Here is an 18771-nt window from a genome sequence, read left to right on the forward strand (position 1 = left end):
AAGAGAAGGCTCTACAGCAAGTTTGGGCTGCGATAGAAGCCACTCTACCAGCTTGGCCTTATGATCTAGCATAGCTAATGATATCTGAAGTGCCTATGGCAAATAGGGATGCTCTGTGGAGCCTCTGAAAAGTACCAATAGGAGAATCACAGCACAGACCCCTAGGATTTTGGAGCAAATCTATGACCTCTTCCACATCTGTTCTGTTCTATTCTCCGTTTTAGAAACAGCTTCTGACTTGCCACTGGGCCTTAGTAGAGACTGAACACCTAATCACAGGACATATGGCCTGAGCTTCTCATCATGAACTGGGTGCTGCCTGACCCATCTAAACATAAGCTTGCACACATGCAATATAAATCTGTCATAAAATGGAAACAGTGTATAAGAGGCCAAGCTTGCACAGGTCCAGAAGGTACAAGTAGGTTGCACAAGCAGATGTGGCTCAGACTCCTTTGACATCAACTTCTATTGCATCACCTCCCTTCTCTTAATCAATGCCTTTGGCTTCCTGGGGTGTTTTTTTTTTATAACCAGTTGACTAAGGAAGAGAAAACTCAATTCTCTTTTACAGATGAGTATGCAAAAAATTCTGGTACCACCTCAATGTGGACAACCGCTGCACAACAGCCCTACTCATGGGTGATCCTGAAGGGCAATAATAAAGGAAAATCTTCCCAATGGGCAAAATTTCAAGTAATACATCTGGCTGTCTACTATGTCTAGAGTGAGAGAAGGCCAGAAGGATCTATATTAATCCATGGGCAGACCATATATTTTGGCCATACGGTCATGAACTTAGAAGAAACATCATTGGAAGATTGGTGAAAAAGCAGTCTAGGGAAGAAGCAGATGAATGGACCCCCTCAGAATGGGCGCACACCATGAGGATATTTGTGCCCATATGAATGCCTCCACAAAGGGTATCCACTGCAGAGGAGGTTCTTAATAATCAGGTAGACCAAATGATGCATTCAGTGAATGTCAGTCATCCCCTTTCCCAAGCCACCCCAGTGCATGCTTAATGAGTCCATTAACAAAGTTGTCATGGAGACAGAAGTGGAAGCTATGCATAGGATCAACAACATGAATTTCCCCATAAGGTCAACTTGGCTAAAGCTACTGCTGAGTGCCTAATCTATCAAGAGAAGAGATCAAACTGAGTTCCCAATAGACACCATTCCTTGGGGAAACTAGCCAAACACCTGGTAGCAGGTTGACTACATTGGATCTCTTCCACCTTGGAAGGAGCTGAGATCCATCCTCCTGGGAAAAGGTACATGTTCTGGATATCGATTTGCCTTCTCTGACCATAATGCATCCGCCAGAATCATCATCTGTGGACTCACTGAATGCTTTAGCTACCATCTTGGCATTCCCTGTAGTATTAATTCTGATCAAGGAACTCATTTCATAGCAAAGAAAGTGCAGAAATGGAATCATGCCCATGGAATTAATTGCTCTTGCCACACACCCTATCACCTGGAAGTGGCTGGACTAATTGGAAGGTGGAATAGCTTGCTGAAGACTCAGTTACTGCACCAGTTGTGAGTCGACATCCTGAAAGGAATGGGTTCTGTCTTACAGGACACTGTATGTGCTTTGAATCAGAGACCACCGATCCTGGTTATGAAGAACCATAAATAATAAAGAGATAGAAGTAGAAGTGTCTCCTCTCACTATGATACCCAATAACATACTTTCCAACTCAGGAACCTTGAACTCTGGTGGTTTGGAGGTCTTAGTCTCCAGGGTGGGAATACTTCAACCAGAGGACACAAGAACAGTTCCATTGAATGATACTGTTAACCTGGCAAGCTTTTTTGTTGTTGTTTTTTTTTTAATTTTTTAAATTTATTTATGGCCGTGTTGGGTCTTCATTTCTGTGTGAAGTCTTTCTCTAGTTGCGGCAAGTGGGGGCCACTCTTCAATGCGGTGCGCGGGCCTCTCACTATCGCGGCCTCTCTTGTTGTGGAGCACAGGCTCCAGACACGCAGGCTCAGTAATTGTGGCTCACAGGCCTAGTTGCTCCACGGCATGTGGGATCTTCCCACACCGGGGCTCGAACCCGTGTCCCCTGCAGTAGCAGGCGGATTCTCAACCACTGCGCCACCAGGGAAGCCCAACCTGGCAGTTTTGAGCTCCTTATGCCACTGAAGCAAACAGCAGGAAGTGGGTTATTTACAGGATAGAATGATTGATCTTGATAACCAAGAGGAAATTGGATTGCAGCTAAAAAATGGGGACAAGAAGAACTATGTCTAGAATGCAGTGGATTTTCTGGGTCATCAATGTTAAGGTAAAACTATAGCAAATGAACAAACAAAAAGTAGAATAACCGGGGACTCAGACCCTTTGAGAAGGATGGTTTGGGTCACTCCATCAAGTGAAGAGTTTTAATTAGCTCAGGTCCTGTCTGAGAGCAAGGAAAATGAAGAATATGTAGCAAAGAAGGAAGCCATAGACATCAACTGTGAGCTCACGACCAATTACAGCCAAAGACTGTAACATGAAACTCTGCATATATTCTCTTTGCTTGTTATATATATGTGCTTATTTTTTTGTTTTTTTAATTTATTTAATTCATTTATTCATTTATTCATTCATTTATTTTTGGTTGTGTTGGGTCTTCGTTGCTGCATGCAGGTTTTCTCTAGTTGCGGCCAGTGGGGACTATTCTTCGTTGTGGTGTGTGGGCTTCTCATTGTGGTGGCTTCCCTTGTTGCGGAGCACGGGCTCTAGGCGCACGGGTTTCAGTAGTTGTGGCATGAAGGCTCAGTAGTTGTGGCTCACGGGCTCTAGAGCGCAGGCTCAGTAGTTGTGGTGCATGGGCTTAGCTGCTCCGTGGCATGTGGAATCTTCCCAGACCAGGGGTCGAACCCGTGTCCCCTGCATTGGCGAGCGGATTCTTTTTTTTTTTTTTTTTTGCAGTACGCGGGCCTCTCACTGTTGTGGCCTCTCCCGTTGCGGAGCACAGGCTCCGGACGCGCAGGCTCAGCGGCCATGGCTCACGGGCCCAGCCACTACGCAGCATGTGGGATCTTCCCGGACCGGGGCATGAACCCGTGTCTCCTGCATCAGCAGGCAGACTCTCAACCACTGCGCCACCAGGGAAGCCCCGGCAAGCGGATTCTTAACCACTGTGCCACCAGGGAAGTCCCTGTGCTTATTTTTATATGCTACTTTATTCTTATTTTTGTCTTATGTAAAATTTTAACCTTAATTTTACAATTCGGTCTTTAGGTAACAGACTTTTCCATGGGATTGTGAAGAACAATTAATATAACTAGCAATGGACACAGGGAACTCTGCTCAATATTCTGTAATAACCTAAATGGGAAAAGACTTGATACATGTATAACTGAATTACTTTGCTGTACACCTGAAACTAACACAACATTTTTAGTCAACTATACTCCAATATAAAGTTTAAAAAAACCAAACTAGCAATGGATACCATGAACATGGGGATCACGCTTCTCCTCGCTTTGGGGAAAGGGTGAGAACTTCTTCACTTGTAACAAGGATAAATATATCTTATTAGATAGGAAGCTTAATCCCATTGGGAATTTTTGAGAGACAGTGCAGCACTGACACCTCAGGGTTATCCCCCTGGGTCATGGCAGACAGGGTGTTTCTGCACAAACGCCCATCAGTCGTCAGTGGTTGAAAGCTGCTGGGAAGGGGATTGTTAACGTCCCAGTCCTCCCAGCCTGACAGCAACAGGAAATCCTTGGGCAAAGAAATGCAGGTGTCAGCTGTCGGAAGTTGCTGAGGTGGTGAGGGCAAAAGGATACGGGTGAGGCCCCGAAAGTGTCTGCTATACCGATGTTTCTTTCTCTACAAAATGGGAAGGAGAATTTCCACCTCACAGGGTTGCCTCTGTGCTGCTGAACTGCACACTCCAGGGGTTTCTATTGGTAACTTGGAGGCCCTGAGCTGCTGTGAAGATGAAAGGACGTGGTATAGAGCAAGTGCCTGACACACAGCAGGCCCTCAGTACGCGTCCATTCCCTTCCCTTTTTTCATTTTAATAATTGCTTCACCATGTGGAGGACTTACTCAGTGTCAGACACTACACTCAGTGCTACCCACACCCACGATACAGGTATTAACCTCCTTATACAGAAGAGGAAACAAAGGCTCAGAGGGCTTAAGTCACTTTGTCCACTCCCTGAGCACATAAGCACCATGTCTGTCTGACTCCAGGGCCCTTGCTCTTAACCTCTACCTTGCCCTGTGCTGCCAAGGGCTGATTCTGACACGCTGCCCAGTTGTGCTTTTTTCAGAGCTCGGGTGCCAGATGCCTCAATCAGCATCCTCCCTCAGACATGACCCAGATTTGCTGTGGGAGAAGCTGTTGCCAGGAACTGGCAGGTCCTCTACTTCTGCTCTGCCTTCTTAACTGGTGTCCCACCAAGATAACTCAGATGGATGGGAGAAGTCTTCTTTCTACCTGCCCCAGGCTTTGGTCTCTTCGTCCCACACGTGTCCCAGAGGCATCATGAAGCATCACCTCTTGAGCACCTCCTTGGGGGAATTAATTTTGAGTCTAGGCCTCAAGGCTTGAAGAGACAAGAAACACGGCAAGGCTTTTTGTTCTGTCAAACTAGTTCACCGAGCACAGAAGAAATGGACATTCTGCCCACTTTCTGTCTCTCTGCCTTGGGAGACCCAAGCTGTGGCTGCTCACCTTTTCCTCATTGGGTTCTTAGTCTAGCAGGGGCAGACTGAGCATGTGCTTAGGGTACCAGCAAGCAGGGCACCAAAAGCGAGAGTAGGGAAGTGCAAGCGGTGCACTAAGCAGGAAGTGATCCCTATATTTAGGGTGTGTTTCTGACATCATGGGTTGGCCCACTCAGCTCCATTTGTGCGTGCTTTACTGCAGATCAAAAGTTGGCAAACTCAAGTCTACAGATTGGGTCCTTGAGACACCTATATTCCAAAATGGATGCACTGTTTGGAAGCCAGAAGTGAGGTGGAGAATGTATTTCCACTCTCTGCACTGGTAAGCATATGCTGGGAGCATTTGTTTTTTCCTGCAGCAGTGATAGCAGAGGTCCAGCGTGATGGGTGCCTTGCACTGTATTACTGAGAGGAAGGTTATGGACATGCGTTCTCTTGTCATCAATCAAGGCAGAGGCAGCGTGGTCCTGGAACCAACAGTAGTAGCACAGTTTCCTGATCTGTGCCTCTCAGCTGAGGGAACGTGGTCCTGGAGCCAGCAATTGGGACAGGGACTTCCTGAAGCTCCATCCTCCCAACCATAGAGGATTTAGAAGCTCCCTTGGTGCACCAATCTTGTTGATATATTCTGGGGGACATTCCTGCAAGTTCTACCTAGAACCTGCTTGTCCAGCACATCCAACAATCCTGCAAGCACCTAATCCCCTGTATCAAGTCTCTTTCAGTTTAACCTGGTCGGGTTATCTGCAGCAGAACCTGACTAATATTGGGTGCTTGTGATGTACCAGGACCTGTGCTAAGTTCTTTACATTTAATCTTCACAATGGCCTTCTGAGTTCACTATAGTCAGTTACTTGGTGGCAAGCAACAGAACCAACCTTGACTAATTTAAGCAGAAAATGAGCTCACTGAAAAGATATTAGTTAACCCAGTGAATCACTGGGAAGGGAAAGCCTAGAGAACTAGGCTTGGAAACTCTGCAACCAAAAACACAGCCTGAACTGTGCCACAGAGCTAGTCTAATGAGAACACTGCTTCCGTGTGGTTCCAGGTCCCGGTCCTGCACACCACCGTCCCACCAGAACTGCTCACTGGACACACTGCAGGCTTGGAATGTACCACTGCTCCCTGGAAATGTGGTACTGTAGTCATTGCTGCCTCTGCCACAAGTTCTCCACCCCTCCCTCATCTCTGTTTTCCCAGCCCCTGATTTGAAGCATAGGACACATCTTATTGGCTGAGCCAGGTCACATGTTCAAATGCAGTTCCAAAGAGCCTGAGACCCAGAGACCAACCTTTGTGGCTTTCTCTGCTTCTCACTCTCTTCCACACATCAGCAATGCCTCTTGCACCTTCATCTGATGAGGACTGTTGGTCCCCATCTGGGTTAAACATTGCCCTTGCCCATTGGTTCTTTAGAAATGAAAATATGCTAGATTTCTTGTCGGCAACTCAGCACCATTCCTCCCCGTCTACACTCTCCCCCATAGCAGGGACTAGAAGCATGGAGGGGACATTCCCAGGAATCCCTTGCCAACAGGTTTGCACTGGGATCTGCCAATGAAAGGCACTCACATCAGATCTGGGAAGCAGAAGAGAAGCAGAAGGCACATTGTGCTCCCCCGGACTGGTGGACAGACACGTGGGCTCCAGGGACGGCCACACGGGGTCCTGCAGCAGCCTCTAGATATTCTCTCTTAAGTGTGGGAGCTACAGTCAATTGTGCAGCTACAGGCAACAAGGCCTACACTGAAAGGAGCTCTGGGAAACACATATACTGCCTCATTTAATCCTCACAACAACCCTACGAGGAAGAGGTTATTCAAAATCCCATTTTACAGGTAAGTAAGTAGGGGTTCAGAGAGGTTTAACAGTTGCCCTGGGTCACAGGTCTGTGTGACAGTAGAGCTCATGTTCACTTTCTCTTATCCCTGGCATCCCGCCTGGCTCACTGCTACCCCTCATTTGCAAAGCAGACAGAGGAAGGTGTAGGAGAGGGCAGAGACCTGCCAGAAGGGCGAGAGGTCTGCAGCCAGGCAGTGCTCAAAGCACAAACTATCCTTGGAATGTCGGAAATTTCTGTTGGAAAGTCCTTCTGAGCCTGAGGCACATTCTTCTAAAGAACTTTCTTGATTTGAAAAATCCTGTGCTTTGAGGATGGAATTGAATGTGTGGGAACAGCCAAAGGTCACTGGGTACCACAGCTGCAGAGTAAGGAAGCAGATCAAGCTAGGCAATACCACTGCAGATTGAGAGCCAGCCATGGCTCACACAGAAATAAGCCCGAAAGGCAGGCAGTGCTGTCAGGGCCATGGCAGCTTCAATGGAGGAACACAGAGGATAAGTGGTCTAAAGTCACCCATTAGCTGTGCAACCTTGGGGAAGTCACATCACCTCTCTGAGACTCAGTGTTCTCATCAACCCTCTGTCTGAGAGGCAGAAAATTATAGTGGTTAGGATTGCTGCCTTTCAAATCAGACAACTGAATCTTTGGTTCTGCCTCCTCCTGCATGGTTTGGGGCAAGTTCTCCAATTTCTGTGCCTGTTTTCCATATCTGTAAAAGGAGGATAAGAGTACCTATGAAACAGGGTTACTGGAACAATTAAATTAAGTGAATTGGAAAAGGATTTTGAACTGCAGTAGGCATATAGCAAGCACTCAGTAAATGTTAGCTATTGTTTTTCTTACCTTAGAGGGAAATATGAGGACTAAACGGCACAGCATGTGTGAAAGTTTCCACATATAATTCAGCTTATTAGATCAGCTCAGAAAACAGTGGTATTCTTGTTATCTAATCCTGCGTAATAAACCACTCCAAAATGTAGTGACTTAAAATAACAATAGTCAATTACTTTGCTCACAAATCTGTGATTTGGGCAGGGATTAGCAGAGTTGGCTTATCTCTGCTCCATGAAGCACGAGCTGGGGCAGTTAGAGTAGAGCTGGAGGATTCACTTCCAAGATGGCCCACTCCCATGGGTAGCAGGTTGGTGCTAACTGATGGCTAGGAGTTCATCTGGGGCTGTAGACCAGTGGCCTACATTATCTCTACATGGACCTCTCCACAGGGCTGCTTGGGCTTCCTCACAGCATGGCAGCTGCATTCTAAGAGCAAGTGCAAAAGATAGAATATGGAGCTTCCAGTCTCTTAAGGTCTTGGCCCACAAACAGGCACAATTTCACTTCTGTGTTCTGTTCGTCAAGCAGTTACTGAACCTGCCCAGGGTCAAGGGGAGGCACATAGATCCCTCCTCTTGAAGGGAAAGAATGTCAAAGAATTTGCAGCCATCTTTAATCGACTACAGATAGTTTGTGTTTTCACTCCAAGTACTGGCCCCAGGTACACATACACAGACATAGACATAAACTCTTCTTTCCTAAACCATGCCCCAACCGAGAGGCAGATGATCAAAGTGGGAAAGAGAGACACAAGCACCCCCACGCAACTGGATAAATCCTACTTGTTGTTTAGGATTCCACAGAAGAGAGTCTGTGAGTCTCCCATCTCCCAAGATCCCCTGTGAAGTGCCTGCTCTGCATCCCCAGTATTCCTGCCGTGCCTTCCCTGGAGCTGGTCAGGGAGCTGATCATTGTATTGGGGGCTATAAATAAGAGTGGAGAAGCCCATAGTCTGTGGAACCTCTGTGTGGCTTCCTGCACTCCCTCAGCCTTGGGTGTCTCATCTGGAAAATGGGCATGATAAGCTCCACATTATAAAACCATCCTGTTGATTAACTGAGGTCAAGAGTAGGTAGGGTGGAGTAAATTAACAAGCCACCAATTAGGCTCATTTTTTAAAACGTGGCATATTGTTCATTTCAGAAACAGATCTCTGACTCTCCAGGTCCTCACCCTACTAGGGTGTGGTAAGTGGACAGGGGTCAGAAGACTTTAAATAACCAATTCGAAGGATGGCTTTCTAAAATAGAAACTGAATATGTACACACATGGTATAATCTCAACTATGTAAAAAGATAGAGACTAGAAGGAAATAAGGCAAAGTGTTCAGAGTGGTTGATCCTGGAGGGTGGATTATAAGTGATTTTTTTCCTGCTGCTTCTTTATAATGTTTTTACATGTATGTCCCCACATCTTATCAGTTTATGTGTGACTTTTATAATAAAGACATATATATTAAATGAATAAATATAGGATCGCACACTCTGACACACACCCCACACACAGTCCCACACAATTGTGTCTTTCTATGGAGCAGGCTTTCCACAAGATGATGCTGTCAGCGTTTGGGCCAGACGATTCTTCCCTGAGCTGAAGTGAGCCCTGCATTGCCCCTCGCCTGTGTACCTGCCAGGAGCACTTCCCACTGCCAACAAAGAACACCCCCGCATTATGTAGAAAAACGTTCTTATTTTTCAGAGATGCATTTGCGGTGAAATATCAGACTGTTTGTAATTTACTTTAAACTACTTCAGAAAAAATAGATAAAACAATTATGGCCAAAAAATTCCCCATGACAATTGAAAGATCTAAGTGATGAGGTATGTGTATTTGTTCAATTTTTTTTTTTACATTGCCGTTTGAAAGTTTTCATGATAAAAAAGCGGGGGGAATGCCCCACCTATTTCTGAAGGTCTCCTATCGGTGTGCTACCACCCCTAGTGGAAAACCTGTATTTTCATTTTGTATCAGCTTCATTTTCATAAATGTTGTGTCTGATTTTCAATTTAAAACCCCTCTGGGGCTGCCATTTCTTCTTCAAATGTTTCCTTTTCGGCTTCCTTCTCCTGAAGACGATATCTGGATGTAGGGGAAATGTCCTCGTGGCAATAGGGAAAGGCGGCCCTCCTGGTTTTTTTTGAGTCCTTGCTGGTTTCATGAGGTACCCCTTGCCCTGCCTGCTCAGTGGGGCCTGATGGCACAAGTTGCTAAAGTCCACAGCCACTGAAACTCGTGATCCGTTCTCACTGGCATTGACTCAATGCCACCACCTATCTCCTGGGCACCTGAGCACCTCTGAATCTCAGCTGCATCCTCCATCCAGCCCCGCCTTGGCTGGCCACCCTACCGCCCCTCACACTCACTGTTTTTCCTGCATCTCAGCAATCTCCTCTTTTCCTCACCGTGAGCACATAAGGGCTTCTGGACCTCTTTCATGCCGCGTGCATCCTGAGGTGATTCCTAACATAGATGACAAAAGTGGGATGGGACAAGATGCAGTAATGAGGAAGCCCAACCATCCATCCTTACCTTACATGTATATGGCATTTTACAGACTTCAGGTACACGCTCCTTTCAATAGCAAACCCTCTCTGAGTGCTTACTCTGTGCCAGACACTGTTCTGAGGGTCTGGGCCCCCCACCTCACTACATATACACACCAGGTGTCTGCTGATATGTGAAAGGGCAGACAAGTCATGTTGCAGCTATACCAGTGAATATCAAGCAGATGTTAAAAAGAATTAAATTAATTGATATGTTCTCATAAGGAAAGCTATCCAAGGTATGTTGTTCAATGAAAAGTAAAGTTTCAATATAATAGGTGGGGTAGGCTATGAGCCCTTTTCCATGAAAAGAAATTTATATTAATGAGAACTGAAAACAACACACTTTTCTGTTCCTGTGTTAAATAATACTGGGACCAAGTAATAGTTTAGGGGTTTGCTCCAGGAAGTACCCACTCTTTGAAGATAAGACAGATAAAAACTAAACACCTTACTTATCAAAACAGAAAACTTGCTCATCTAGACTCACTTCAATGCCCTTGCCCCTCTGCATTCACTAATCCAAAGTTCTTATAAATTCTGCCCAATTCCAACCAGCTACCTGCCTTATGTGACCCATCTTAAAACCATCCAGTGCAACCTTTAAAACCCTGTAAGTATCCTTCCTTAATGTCTTCACTTGGAGGTACTACTAAGACTTTTTCAAGGTGTTATTCTCCCTTTCTGCAGTAAATTTAATATATTTCGTTTTGTTTGATCATCAGGTTTTTTCTGGTGGTCTTTGAGGGAATCAGTGATCAATAATTATAATAATTTAATATGTGCTGAGAACCAAGCTGATTGTTTTATAGACCAATCCTACTCTGTGAGATTTTTAATCTTATTCCCATTTTACAGATGAAGAAATTGAGGATTTGAATTTGAGCAACTTGCCAAATATTACACAGGGAATAAGTGACAGAGATCACATTGAAACCAAGAAGTCTGGTTCCACAGCCTGAGATCATAGCCCTTTAATACCGCCTCTGTTTTAGTTATTATGACTATGTAACAAAGCACTCAAAATCTCAGTGGCTCAAAAAACAAACACAACATTTATTGTGCTCATGAACCCTCCATGTGGGCAGGGCTTGGGGGGATGCGTGCCTCGGCTCCACGCAGCATCAGCTGAGGTGGCTCGAAGACCGGGAGCTGGGATCATCTGGAGGCTCATTCTTTCCCCCGTCCAGCAATTAATGCTGACTGTCAGCTGGGACCTCAGCTGGCAACCAGTCAGAACACTTGCATGTGGTTCTTCATGTGCCCTGGGGTTCCTCACAATGTGGTGGCTGGGTTCCCATGGTAAGCACCCCAAAAGAAAGAGATTTCCAGGAGAATCTATTTTGCCTTTTATGACCTGGCCTTGGAAGCCATGCAGCATCACTTCTGCCACATCCCATCTGTCAAGGCAGTCACAAGGCCCTCCCCACGTTCAAAGGGAGAGGATGTAGATTTACCTAGTGATGGGGAGTGCCAATATCAGAAAGACCATAGAAGACCAGAAATATTGCTGTGGTCATTTTTGGAAATACAGTCTTCCACAGACCCACATATTCGGTGTACATGTATGTAAAACCTGAAGTGATGTATAACAAATAGCTATCATTATTTCTGGGGATAATAGAGGGTCTTTTATTTTCTATAACATTTAAATTTTTGTAACGGGTGTGTAAAAAAACTATGGCAACATTGTTTGTCAAAGACTTAGTGTCCATTCTCAAGAAGCTTGCACTGAAGGTGAGCATACTGACCACTACCTATTTCTTCTCCTATGTCCATTTGCTGCCTCTTGCTGACCTACCTTGTTCCCCAGGAGGCTGACCTCTACAGACTGTATCACCTGGAATCCTTTGCCTTCTGTCTTCTGGTTGGGTTGATCCAATGGGAGCTGAAGGAAATCAGAGGGTAAGAAAAAGGATAGGGTGTTTATTCTCCCCTCCCTACCTGCCCATGGTTCTCCCTATGGCTATGTTCCCCTATAGCCCATAGTATATGTTGGACAGCCTCTCCTCCACAGCTACTGGTCTCACTGTGTTCCAGTAACACTTCCTTCATCTCTATCCTTCAGACCCAAGAATGGTAATGGCTTGCCTCCATGGCTAGTCCCTGGGGTACCTCATCATCCCTTAATCCTGTCTATTCCTCTGTAATTGTCTCTTCATTAAACTCTCTTCAATTAAGCCCTTTAAGTGCACCCTCTGTTCCCTGATTAATAAGGCACTGATGGAGACAAGCATGCAAACAATGACATTACAGTGTACTGATTGCTTTCAAAGGCATGAATAGAAAAAGAATATCTAGGTTTTAGTGGAAGAATCAGAGGAGACATCCCAAAGAAAATGATACTTCAATTGAGACAAAAAAGATGAGTCAGTGTTCACTGGTTTATGAAAAAGAGAAGAACTTTCCAACCCTATGGGGTTTCCATGGATAAGGAAATAGGCCCAGAGAAGTTGGGTGACTTACCGTGGCCACACAGGGAGTAGCATAGATTCAAGCCTTCTGCTTAATCCATCACCCTACAGGGCAAGTTTGTTATATCAGTTGAGATGTTTTTAGCTGCAAGTAACCAGAAAAAAATGCCTTAAGCAGTAAGGAAAATATGTAATACATTTATATAATCTTGTTTATAATAAGAAGACAAATGTAAGGTAGCTCCACAGTTGATTAAATAAAATCAGACGTTCAGCCAAGCCATCAAGAAGAGCTAAGTAAATGGATTGGAAGACGGTGTTGCTAAGTCAGTCCTCCTTACATTGACTTATAGATTTAGTACAATCACAATCAAATTCCTAAGTTTAGGTACTGAAATTTTCAAATCAATTCTAAAATTTATATGGAAATACAATGGACCTAGAGCAGCCTAGACAATCTTGACGAAGAACATACACCACCAGATATCAATGCTTAACATCAAGCTATAGTAATTAAGCCAGGGTGGTATTGATACAAGGATAGACAAATAGACCAATGGAACAGAATTGGGAATCCAGAAATGAACTGAAACATGTATGTTCACTTGATTTACAACAAGGGTGCCACTGCAATTCAGTGGTGCTGGAAAAACTGGATATCCATACAGAAAATAATCTGTATGGGAAAAAATATTTACCCAACACTATACATAAAAATTAATGTGTCGGGGCTTCCCTGGTGGTGCAGTGGTTGGGAATCCACCTGCCAGTGCAGGAGATGCGGGTTCGAGCCCTGGTCTGGGAAGATCCCACATGCCGTGGAGCAACTAAGCCCAGGAGCCACAGCTACTGAGCCTGCGCTCTAGAGCCTGCGAGCCACAACTACTGAGCCTGCATGGCACAACTACTGAGGCCTGTGAGCCTGGAGCCCCTGCTCCGCAATGAGAGGCCACTGCAATGAGAAGCCCACACACTGAAATGAAGAGTAGCCCCCGCTTGCCGCAATTAGGGAAAGCCCGCGCGCAACAACGAAGACCCAATGAAGTCAAAGATAAATAAAATAAATAAATAAATGAATTTATTTTAAAAACTTAATTAATGTGGTATGGATGACAGACCTAAATGTAAATGTTAAAAAGAATCAGGCTTGGGCTTCCCTGGTGGCGCAGTGGTTGAGAGTCTGCCTGCCGATGCAGGAGACACGGGTTCGTGCCCCGGTCCGGGAGGATCCCACATGCCGCGGAGCAGCTGGGGCCGTGAGCCATGGCCGCTGAGCCTGTGCGTCTGGAGCCTGTGCTCCGCAACGGGAGAGGCCACAACAGTGAGAGGCCCGCGTACCGCAAAAAAAAAAAAAAAAAAAAAAAGAATCAGGCTTGTAAAGGAAAAGACAGGAAAATATCCCCATGATCTTGAGGGTAAGCAAATATCTCCGAAACAGAGCACAAAAAACACCATGCTGAACACATTGATAACTTGAACTTCATTAAATGTAATATGCTCATCAGAACACATTACTAAGCAAGTGAAGAAATAATCTACAGACTGAGATACTTGCATTTCGTATATCTGACCAAGGACTTATATCCAAAACGTAAACAAACTCCTACAAATCAGTAACAGAAGACAAAACAACCCACTTTTAAGAAAGGGAAAAAGACTTAAACAGGCACCTCTTAGAAGAGGAAATGACCAAAAAGCACTTGAAAAAGTCATCAGAGAAATGCAAACTAAAACTACAATCCGATACCACTACTAACCCACCAGAATTAAAGGCTGACAATACCAAGTGTTGGTGAGAATATAGAACAATCAAAAATATCACACTTCTAAAATATATATATATGACACTTCTGGTGGGAGTGTAAATTGGTTAAACCACTTTGGTAAACTGTTTGGCAGTATCTAACTAAAGCTAAATAAATAGCTATTCACCCTATGTCAGTGATTTCACTACTAGGTATATGCACAAGAGAAATGAGGACATATATCCACCCAAAGATAGATACATAGAATGTTCATAGTATCTTTTCTTTTTATAACAGCCAAAAACTGGAAATAACTCAAATGTCTATCAACAGGAAATGGATAAACTGTGGTACCAATGGAACACTATACATTGGTTTGATAAACTTTTGATATACATAAAAACATGAATGAATCTCAAAGAAAACATGTTGAACAAAGAAGCCCAACACAGAACAGTATGTACTGTATGAATCCATTCATGTGAAGTTCAAGGGCAGTTAAGTAATTTATGGAGATAGGAATCAGAAGAGTGGGTATTGGCTATTGACTGGGAAGGGGCAGGAGAGAGCCCTCTGGAGTGCTGGAAATGTTCTGTATCTTGATCTGGTAGTGCTTACATGAGTGTGTACATACATAAAATTTAGCCATGCTGTACACTTAAGATTTTCATACTTTATTGTATGGAAATTATACTTTAGGTTTAAAAACATGTTACCAAGGATTTTCACTGTCATCCTCAGCATGTGGACATTTTCCCCATATAATCATAAAATAATGGCTGCAATATCCAGGCATCACACACAGTCAAGAATATGTCTGGGGGAAGAGGAGACCCTCTTCTCCTGAGTCTCTTTGAAAAGTAAAGAAACATTTCCCAGAAACACACACCACACCCCCAGCAGATGCCTCTTGACATCTTATTGGCCACAATTGCATCACATGTCCTGGCTTAACCCAATCACTGGTGAGGAAAATGGGACGGTCCAGATGAGAGTTTACCTTTCTCCTGGTCAGGTGGGAAAGAGAGGAAACTCTTGCTGGGTGAGTAATAAATTCTAAGCTCATAGCAGTGAGTTCCTGGACAAGGAACTGGGCTTGCCCCAGAGAGTTTACCCCACAGGGATAAAGCAGCATTTCATCCCTTACAACTGCTTTTATTCTTTAAAAAAAAAAAAATCTTTTTTCTCAAAATGCATGTATCTTCATTGTTTTTCTGATTATGTGATTAATGTTCATGGTAAAATTTCAATTAATAAGTGGAAATCTGCTATAACTAATTCTCCCCCTCACCACACCACGATAGTAACTATTAAAAGTTTGATTCATGGTCTTCCACAATTTTTTCTTGGCATATATGTTGTATTATATATTTACATAATTTTTAACCTAAAACAAGAGCACACCATATATGTCAAACACTATCATTTGCCTACACAACAAACACTTTCCATCATTTTGTCTGCTAAGAACCTTAATATTCTTCAGGTGTCTAGTGACCAGATACTTCAGGGAAAATAGCCCCTTCCCTAGCCCCAGAAGATGAACTACGATTAGTGTAAAATAGTGGTTCTGACCCCTGCTGCCCATCAAAAATACTTAGGGGGGACTCCCTGGTGGTGCAGTAGTTAAGATTCCATGCTCCCAATGCAGGGGCCCCGAGTTCGATCCCTGGTGAGGGAACTAGATCCCACATACATGTTGCAGCTAAGAGTTCGCATGTCACAACTAAGGAGCCGGTGTGCTGCAACTAGGGAGCCCGCCTGCCACAACTGGGACCTGGTGTGACCAAATGAATGAATGAATGAATAAACAAACAAATAAATTAAATATTTTTAAAAATACCTAGGGAATCAAAAACATATGCTCCCATTCCCCTTGCCACTGACTGGCTTAAGAATGGGGCACATGGCCCAGTTCTTGCCATGAGCAATGAGGGGAAATTTGATGGAGGTTCTGGGAGAGATTTCCTCAGTCTCAGAGAAGGACATGCATAAGGTCTTTTCTGCCTCTACACATTGACAGCTGAGTGCCTTTCCTGGAGCAATGGCTGTCATCTTGGGGCCATGAGGGGAATGAGACTAAGAGGATGAGCCAATGACCTGGAGATGGCAGAGCAGGACTATGGAAGGGACTTGAGTTCTTGATGATGTCATCATGCTACTGAATCAGCCAACTCGGGAAATACTCTACTTGTCAACTTCTTGAGTGAGATAATAAGATTTCATTAATGTTTCCACCATTTTGAGTTACATACAGCCAAAAGCTTCCTGACTAGTATAGTATAAAACTGTCTATAACCTGCTTTTTGGCTTAGATTTTTAAAAAACTTTTATTGCAGTTTTGCATTTCTTGCTAATTTGTTCCCAGCCCCCCATTCTGGGGATCATCCATTAGAAGGGAGGATTAAGAACTGGTCAGGCAGTTGCGGGCTCCAGCTGGGAATCTGGAAATTAGTTACTCTCCCAAGATTGGGGGTTCTGGGGGCCAGAAGGGGGAGATCCTAAAAGAGGGAAGGCCCAGCTCAGCTGCAGGAGCAAGGGGTCCAGTGGTTGTGCCAGATGAGGTCAGGGTCTAGAGAGCCCCTGCAAGGGTCAGCAGGTGGGCAAATCCAGGGCCCTGGGGGAGAGAAAGGGTGAAACTGGAACTGGGGACCAGAGAGCCCATGGAGATAGGAATTGGCTTCAGGGCAGCAGGGGTCCCCTCCCAGTCCTGGCATATCCCACTTAATATCAGTAATTGGGTCCTAAAAAACAGATATTCTTTATGAAAATGCCAAAAGGAAACCTATTCCCATTACATTAAATAGGAAAAATTATACACACATTAGCTCAAAACGCTCAACCAATTTCCTGAAATTTTAGTAAAACTCAGGAAAATGTACACACACCACACCACACACACACACACACACACACACACACACACACGTTTTTTAAAGCTATATATGTTAGGCTGTAAGATGCTTAGCATTACTTCCAGATCATCCAACCAATTAAATTGGTTGCTAAACGTTTGCTTAGGGTATAGTGACATGGCCTCTCCCTCTGCTACCAACAGCCAAGGTGCACAAACCCTCTGTTATCACTCAGTTGATTTTTTTATTGTATCTTCTTTTATTTGATTCATCTACTGGTACATAATTTTTATCATTTGCTTCATTGGTACATAATTTTTATCATTTGCTTTTAGAAAGAGAGAAATAAAAACAATTGTATAGGGATTGTGTTCGGAAGCATATCGCAGAAAATATGAGAAAAGAGGCATGAACAACTGAAAGGCTTTTATGTCTCATGTAGCAAGCAGCCCTAGGTATGCCTCCTCTTTCCTTCTTTACTCTCTGTCACAGTGCAAAGACTTTCATCTTCAGCTTTGTTGCCTCAGAATTGTTTGATGTTTGCTGTACCTCTAGGCAACACGTCAATGTTCCAGACAGGAAGAATGGACAAGGGGCAAAAAGGCCAAACACGTCAAGAAAGTGGGATCTGTTCCCCTACAAAAGCCTTCCTGGGCGTCTCACACAGTGACTTCTACTGCACTTATCAGCCAGAATCCCTCGGTACTAGAGGGTCTGGGTCACTTGCTTGATTTTTCAATACTTCTACATGTAATTCTGAGCTATCGATTTTATTTGGGATAAAATGTGAGACATTTGTCTCCCAAGTAATTTGGTTTAAAATATTCTATTGAGTTTTAGGGATGTAAATATAAATGCCTTCCTATACAAACATTTGCCCAAAAAAAGTTGCTATTGAGACACTATCAAGTTTGTGTGTTATAAATGAAGAGTCATTCTACTGGGAAAACATTAACCAGGGAAACATTCTGCAGGATATGCCTTAATACTATGGAGGTTTTCCCTTACATACAACTCTACTTTATTTTTGGCAACAGTTACATAGTAGACATGTCATTGTGTATGCCATAATGGATGTAAACTGTTCTCTATCGTTGGACATTTAGAATGTTTCCAATTTTTCACAATTATAAACAAAACTGCATTGAACATCTTTGTACAAGCATCCTTACACATTTGTCCAGTTACTTCTCTGAGATAAATTAAACCCTTGATATGAAATGGCTGGGCTGAAGTTTCTACAAATTAAAATTTTTTGATCCATATTGCCAAATTGCCCTCCAGAAAGGTTGTACCAACTCCACTATGTCTCCATTGCTGGAGCAATGAACGTGCATTACAGTGGCACGCTGGCTCACTAGATGGGAAGGAGGATGGATGGCTCTGTTAACATTGCGTTTGGAAGCAGAGTCCTTCATATTTCAGGTGCCAATTACATTTGGAAATGAGATTAGCACATGGAATCTTCCCACTCATCTCTCTGGAGTTTCAAGATTCCATTCCTGGGCAGATGAAACAATAAAACAAAACTGGTGAAATGAAGTTAATGTGGACCCATGACATTTACACTGATAAATGTTCCCATTTAGGACAGACTTTCAGGGCAGCTTGCTCAGCTCTGACTTGACGGAGTGTCAACATCACACTCAGTCCCCAAGTTTTCCCAATCACTGAACCTTTCTTCCTAAAACACACATGTTGATCCCATCAGCTCCCTTCATAAAGTATGTCATGATGCCCCACCCCAAATGTTCTTCAGAATGATGCCTAACATCCTAATAGAACAACTGCTGTTGTTCACTACATAGTAATAACAACAGCATCACTACATAGTATTACACTACATAG

At 43.9% G+C, this 18771-nt stretch overlaps 1 long non-coding RNA gene across 4 annotated transcripts in view; it reads right to left on the reverse strand.

Annotated features, from left to right (window-relative positions):
- The window catches only part of LOC117202437 (uncharacterized), a 59827-nt gene that overhangs the window by 23427 nt on the left and 17629 nt on the right, over nucleotides 1-18771 (reverse strand). For 3 of the 4 annotated variants that reach the window (XR_007472295.1, XR_007472296.1, XR_007472297.1), the window contains exons 2-4: nucleotides 12376-12468; nucleotides 11711-11797; nucleotides 9730-9826 (exon numbers count right to left, since the gene is read on the reverse strand). This is a non-coding gene — a long non-coding RNA (uncharacterized LOC117202437). Of the gene's footprint in view, nucleotides 1-568; nucleotides 7242-9729; nucleotides 9827-11710; nucleotides 11798-12375; nucleotides 12469-18771 lie in introns of those variants that run through there. The other variant, XR_007472298.1, reaches the window with a different exon arrangement.

Source organism: Orcinus orca, chromosome 16 (assembly GCF_937001465.1).
Source record: "Orcinus orca chromosome 16, mOrcOrc1.1, whole genome shotgun sequence".
NCBI lineage: Eukaryota > Metazoa > Chordata > Mammalia > Artiodactyla > Delphinidae > Orcinus > Orcinus orca.